The following is a 7278-nucleotide window of genomic DNA, read 5'->3' on the forward strand; positions in this document are numbered from 1 at the left end:
CTTCCCTGAACAATCAAAGAGGTTATAAATGTGTTTGGTATTAACAAAGGCAGAATTCTTTTACGACTTTAGGTTTGAAATCTAAATGACTTGAGTCTGAAGACATAAACATAAGAGCTAACGATTGTGTAGCTCCATTGAGTGTCACACTTCACACCCACAGAAGCTGAAGGACATTGAAGCCAGATTTCCAGGCATTGTAAGATAAGCTATCAAGGTGCAGTGTGTTCTTGGGTCTCAGCTTATTTTAAAGCGTAAATATATGTATCTCAGTATCTATCTTTAAATATTGCTCTATTGTGGATGACGGGTGGATCGGGTAAAATTAAAGTATTCCTAAGGCTGTCTAGGTACTCCCTAGCCAAATAGCATCAACAAGAAAAGCTGTACATTTCAGCACAGGTGTTCTGTCAAGAGCATAGAAGTTCTATGTTGTAAGTAAAAGGAGGTTTGCATGAAAGAATGTAAATATTCTCAGGTGCAGAAGTCAGCAGTAAGCATAAAATACTATCTGGCCAGATTAGGCAGGTCTGATTGTTGCCCTTTGTGAAGAAACATGGAAGAGTACTAACGTGTAAACAGGATTTCCTTCCAGCAGGAGATTGGGCATAGTTAGTAGAAGCTAATTTTCAGGCTTTCTTATTCTGCATTTGTTAAAATATTGCTGTAGTTGCCAAGTGTAATTAGAATTCCCTCAAACCAAAGTTTCTTACATGTCAGGATACTATTTCTAAACCATTTAGGAGCCTAACTAGGGATATTTCCTTTTCTTCAGAGTATTTCATAGCATCTTCCCAATCAAAGCCTGCTCAGAAATAAGCTGCCTATTTTTATCATGGGTCAGATGCACAGCTTGTGCTAATTAACATAGCTGCACTGAAGGCCTTAAATACAGCCTTACATAGAAGCCGCTGTACAACAAAGACAAGCTTGGATTGTGAGATTACATGGCAGATGTGTGAACATACTTGCAGGGGTCCCAGAATGATTTTACATGTTTCTGGGGATGGCAAAATGCAAGCAGATTGAACCTTCCACCAACTATTTCCAGCAAGAGCAATGTTGAAGGTGGCAAAGTTGAATTAATTGCCCATAAACCCTAAGTTTTCTCGTGGGATCTGAAGTTGACGAAAAGTAATTATAACTTAGTGAATGAGAATTCCATCTATTAAGAGGTGTCATGCCACATCTGGCAAAGAATATCTGCCCCGCCAACCAGTTTTGTTTTGGTTTTTAAAGGAAGCTTTCAGTAATAGAAGTGAAGCAACTGTAGTTGTCTGTAGCTGGGAAACTGATGACTCAGACCCCATTCATGGTGTTGAAAGACTGTTTTATGAGACCCGTCAGAGCTGTGGGTGGACCTGGAGAGGAGTTTGAAGACAGACTTCATAGGCAGCGATGCCTGCAGCGGTGTCTGATGATTGTCCCATCGTACACCACTAACAGCATATCCTTTCGGAGGTTTTCTTTAATCTTTGGGTGGTGAGGCTGCAGAAGAGGTCAGGGCAGGGAATTTCACCATTTCTTTTATCTAAAGAGGTGTACCATCAGGTCAAAAAAGAACTGCTGAAGCAGCACTCTGTCTTAGAGGGGGAAAGAAAGTATTGGAGTTTGCTTTGACCCTGCTACACCCCTGTGTGTAACCATTTGTAACTAGTGACATTTTCCCATCAATAACAAAAGGGTATATTCCAAACTTGATGAACAAGACTGTAGCTGCATCGCTCCCATGAATGCTAATAGGAATACAGCCTTTCTCCATCCCCATGTAAGTTACTTTGCATATCCTAATAGTGCATTCTCAATGAGCAACAGGGTCAGTGTTAATCACTCCATGGCATTCCAAGAGCGACTGTGGGGATCTCTACCACATTCCCCTTGGTCATGTTATATCTAGCGTGGCTTGATGAGAGCTGGGAAGTTAAGTATACACATAGGAATATTAACAAGATCTTAAGGAATTAACAGAAAGGAACTGTAAAGGAGATGTTGGAGGGCTGCTACAACTTGTTGGTCATTTTTAATTAAAAAAAATATATATTCTTCCTGTCTGGAAATTACATACATGTTAGGTGCCACCACTGTTTTTGTAAGTCTCTAAAGTCAGCCTGTGATTTGGGAACACAGGGCTAGATTTACATTTAGATAGCTAGTGCCAAGTATCTAAGCGTGTGTTTTAATTGCCTGAATGGCATGATAAGCTATGACTCATTAAAAGATTCACACAGAAATAAATACACAGCCTTTGTCTGTCTCTGCTTCCCTGCTCGGTACTTGGGAATGGTACTAAAATTGTAGGAAACAGTAATGTCAAGGTAGATCTGCAGCTCCAATGGAGTCCAAATGAAGTGTGAAGTTACTAAGCAGTGTCTGACTGCAAGATGTGTGAGGTGCAGTAAGAGCAGCTATTTAAGCGCTATAAAAGTATGCAGGGAGCAAATAATGCTAAATCTGCAGACACTTGCAGAGTAGTCTGTTCTCCAGGGGAAATATTTGCATGTATACATCTAACTATAAGTATTAGAATCTGGGCCTTGATCCTCAAAACTAGCACAAACCCTGTTTAGTTAGCAAGTTTCCAACAATTTCACTCTAAAATGGGTTAAAAATGACCACAAAATTTAATTGTTTAATTTAATATTTTATGGTGTTAATGAGATTAAATGAAACTTTGTCTTTGGATTGAGACTGTTATTTCCCAATTGCATAGTTCATATATTTGCTGCTTCCCTTTGGTTACTTGACATGAATTAGATACATTTTAATTAACTTTACTTAAATTTAATATGTGTTTGTAGTAGAAATATGCTGTGTACCTTCCATGACACAGCCAGTAGGGTGCATTGGTTGTTTAATATTTAGTTTTCAAAAATCTGTAAGGAACTGTATATTTGCTTCTGATTTACATTTTACTTTGCTTAGCTCAGGTATCATCTGAATAAGAAAATCTACCAGTGAAACCATTCAGTTACACTAAAGACAGTATGCAGAAATAGAGTATAGGGTCTTCAAAATTTATTGCACATTATTCACAGATGGATTTTGCTATAAGATTCTGAATTCCTATTTGTGTATCCGCATTGATGAATAAAAGTTTTTGTAGTGTGATAACTGAAGTTCTTTTTTTTTAAAGATTGTCATAGATTCCTTCGAATTTTAGCTAGATGAATCTGTAATTAAGTTCAGGAATAGCTGTTACTGTTTGATATGTGTTCCCTGAGTAAATTAAAGAACACTTTCAGTGCTCATCTTTTTTTTTTCTGTGAGGGAAGTTTTGCACTGTAGTCAAGTCTTTCCTTCTTTTTTTTTTAATGAATTAAACGTTCAGAGCTTGTTAACTTTTGCTTTCTGCTTTCTCTAGCTCTCAATTTTTGGGAATTTGATTTGTTTGCATCCTCTGTGAGTTTCAGCATTGTTTTTAAAATGCGGACACCAGAACTTTATGCAGTTTCAAATATCCACCCCAGTAGTGTTACACACAAAGGTAAATGATTCCCTCACCCCAACTACTTGTCACTAATGTTCTGTTGATGTGTCTGAAGATCATACTAACCCTGTTTTTTTTTCCCAGTCACAGGGTCAGGTTGGACACTTATGGTGAGCTGCTTCTCTGCTACAGTTTCTTCAGGTGAAAATGATCCAGAAGACCATTTGTAAGGTATAACCTGTATTTTAGCTTTGAAGGTATTCAGCAGTCTTAACGTGACTTGTTGTAATGGAACCAGCCTACCAGGTGAGCCATATCACTGAAATACTGTTGCTTCTTTCTGCTAATATTGGCATCACAAACATCCAGTTGTGATTTTTGCATTTACAGGGAGATAGAGTTGAGCAGCAGATCTATTTGTAACCCTTGTTGAACTACATAATAGAAGTATTTTCATTTGTTTATAATGAAATTTAAAATTTGTTCATAATCTCCTACTAGAGAACGCTTTTTGAGACCTACCAGCTAGCTTTTTACCGGCATTGCACTGCTTACTAGCGTTACACTATGTCTTTACATATGGTAATGTGATTAAAAAGTAAGTCCTCCAACTATTCACTTCCGTTATACGAGCACAATTACTGTCATTCAAATTTATAATCCTTCAGAATTAAAGCAAATTGCACTATAAGATCACATATTTATTCCGTTCATTTCTTTTACCTCTTCATAAGTGAAATCCCACATCAGCCTTTACATTATTTTGGGTAAGTTTGCTAGGTTTGTCAGGTTGCATTTATAGTCTAAACTTCCTTTTCTATCTTTGGAATTGATTGTTACGGATATTTAAAATACGGTTATTAAACTTGTCATTGTCTTGCCAACCCAGTGGTTTTCCCTTAGGTCTTTAATCTTCTATAATTTATACAGTGTAATTTAAAATGTCTGCTCTCCAGTTTCCTTCTCCAAAACCTGTATACTGATTTATTTTTTATTTTGTTTCTGATTGAATTTTTACTATACTATTGCACCAAGATGCATGCTTATTAAGTTTTTTTAATTCTTGATTGTAGAATATTGGCTTTTTGTCACTCTAGTAAGCTCTTCTTAATTTCGGAAATAAAAAGCTTGAGGATTTTGATAGTTTTCCCTCCACAGGACGGAGTTGAATGTTCTATGGTACTTTTTAAGCATTGGGGTTTCAGCTGTGGCAGAAGCTTTCTTTGGCCTCCTTGGTACTGATAGTTTGCCCTTACTGGTGGCACAGCTATGTAGGTATGTTTGCATCTTCATTGATACAGGCCTTTCCTCTGCCACAAGCCCACTGGCACATGAGTTTTTACTGCAGATGTATTCTGTATTGTAACTGTGCAGCCTCTTCTTCCACCTTTCTGCTGTTCTTGCCTATAGGCAAGCAAGGGAGTTGTCTGGAATATCCTAGCATTACTTTCATCCTTTGTTTTAAGCTCCTCACAGCTAGAATAGTGGGGTATGCTGAACAGCTTTTACAAAGGGGAGAGGGAATAGTTGAAGGAAGTGGGAGCAGGGAGACTATCTCATGGTAAAGGATCTGATTCAGAGTCTTGAAAAGCGTTAATACATGAGCAGGTATGGCGTTCACAGCCTGCTATATTGATAAATATTTGAACTGTGTATTTAAAGTGCCCTCAGTTTTCACCTAGCATGGCACGCAAGTGGAAATTAAACTGTTGAATTAATACTCTCTGCTCCTGATATTAGCAATAGTAAGAGTACTGTAATTGTAAGCGTCTTGCTATGCTTTCTTTCAAATTTTCAGTGTAAAGTTGGTGTAAAAAAATGAAAAATTTATCATATGCTATAGCTATCTGTAATCTAGAATATTTATCAGTATAGAGTTTAGGAAATGGTTGGTTTTCATACAAAACATGGTGGTTTCAGTTTTGCCTTTGTCATTTTTAGGTAACTGTAGAATATTTTAACAAATATGAAGGTACTGGTGAAATAAATCATCCCATTTAACTTTTTTAAGCATTTAATGTATGATTACAAATGTCCAGTTTATGACATAAATAAGAGAGTGATCTAGTAGACATAGAAACACTTTGACAGGAGCATTTTCATGAATTTTAAAGAGGATTCCCTCCACCCCTGTTTTCTTACAACTTTTGTCTTTTTATTCGATTCAGCTTCTATATGGGATAGCAGAATGTGTCAGAAACCTTTAGGTTCTTTCAATGAGTATCAGGCATGTTAATGCAAATACATGACGAGTAATCCCACTGTAAGGAGAGACAGTAACATAGCCCACACGACATCAGTAAAGTGTTTACAAGGTATTAATATGCCTACTGTGACAAGACGTATTTAATGGGAAGCAACAAGGAATTTGTTTTATTAGTTTTCCTCCACTCTCAAGTAATAAATCTTAAAAGCTTCAATATTGATTCAATGGAATGAATGGCTGAATCATTCTGGAGAGCCTCTGACAAGTGGACAAATGCTTCCATGGTTACATTGTGCTATGCAGTATGGTTACTGAGCTTTGTTGGTTTCCTCCCTCTGCCATTGAAGTAAAATAACAAACCACAGGGAAGCACCACACATGGTGGGCATAAACTGGCAACAACTTTAAAAGATCAAGTTAGCTGGTCTTATACAGATTTTAAACAGTATGGGTTTTATTGATTTATACTGTAGACCCTAAACATGCATTTCGGTACTTTCGCCTTCGTATATCACTTCCTCATGGAAAGTTTTTATTTCTTGTCTGAACCACGTCTCGCTTTTGATTTGCAATGCCATAGATTAAAAGGCTATGTGAAAGTGTGTTTCATAGTAGTGTTACATGGGTTATGTTTTTCTAGGAATATTTTTGTATCAAGTGATGTTTTTGCATCAATGCAGGCTTCTGTGATACCTAGATAATGAATAACAAATCACGTATAGAACTTTCATGGGCAGTTGTTTTAGGGTGCTTTGCAGTATAACATAGTTAAGGGGTAGTCTGATTTTTCCATCTCCTTGCATCTAATGTACTCAAATTTCAGGTGTGACAGGGAAGAGGCAGATAATAAACACATAACTTCATAGATGTCACATTTGAAAAATAAATAAAAAGTAATGGCATACAGTTATTTCATTAGCTTAAAAATGCTGCAGATCAAGCATTACATTAAGAGAAGGAAACCCTGAAGGCCTTAGATTTTGTTCAGGACAAAGTGTAAATGAAACTGAACGCAGATGTGTCAAGAGTAGTTGCATCTTTTCCCTTTGCAGATTAACTCTGAAAAGAGCACGTGCTATACCCTGTGTTAGCAGCTGTTAGTTGTGGTTTGGTTTTTTTCCCTCTACATGCTTGACAGTCCCCAGGATGACTATCTCAGCATCATAATGCTAAGATTTTCCAGTGCCCCTTTGTAGACACAATTTTACAGCAAGGAAGGACGGCAGGATTCCCCACAGACAGGAAAAGAAATTCATAAACACGGAGGATAGTTACGTCTGAGACAGAAATTCTGGCCTTTCAGCTTTCATTGGAAGCTTACATTTATTTTGGGTACTTAATTTCACATTTACTCAAGTAGTATCTCTTTGATCTCAAGGGGAAAAGTAAGCAACAAATGAACAAACACTTCGATGTTTCACTCAAAGAATTTCAGAAAAGAGAAGAGTCAACTCTTAAGTTAAAAAACAGAAGTTATTTGTGTTTCCCAGTAGTTTTTTTCCTCATTCTAAAGCAATCAAACAAAATACCTATCTGTGGATTGGTAAAGCAAGTGAAGTTGTATGCAGCAGCTGGAACCCTTTTGCTTTTATCTTTATTAGTCTGAAATCCTTTTTGAGGACTTTGAAATTAAGAGCAATCTAGA

This window comes from Gavia stellata, chromosome Z (genome assembly GCF_030936135.1).
Source record: "Gavia stellata isolate bGavSte3 chromosome Z, bGavSte3.hap2, whole genome shotgun sequence".
NCBI lineage: Eukaryota > Metazoa > Chordata > Aves > Gaviiformes > Gaviidae > Gavia > Gavia stellata.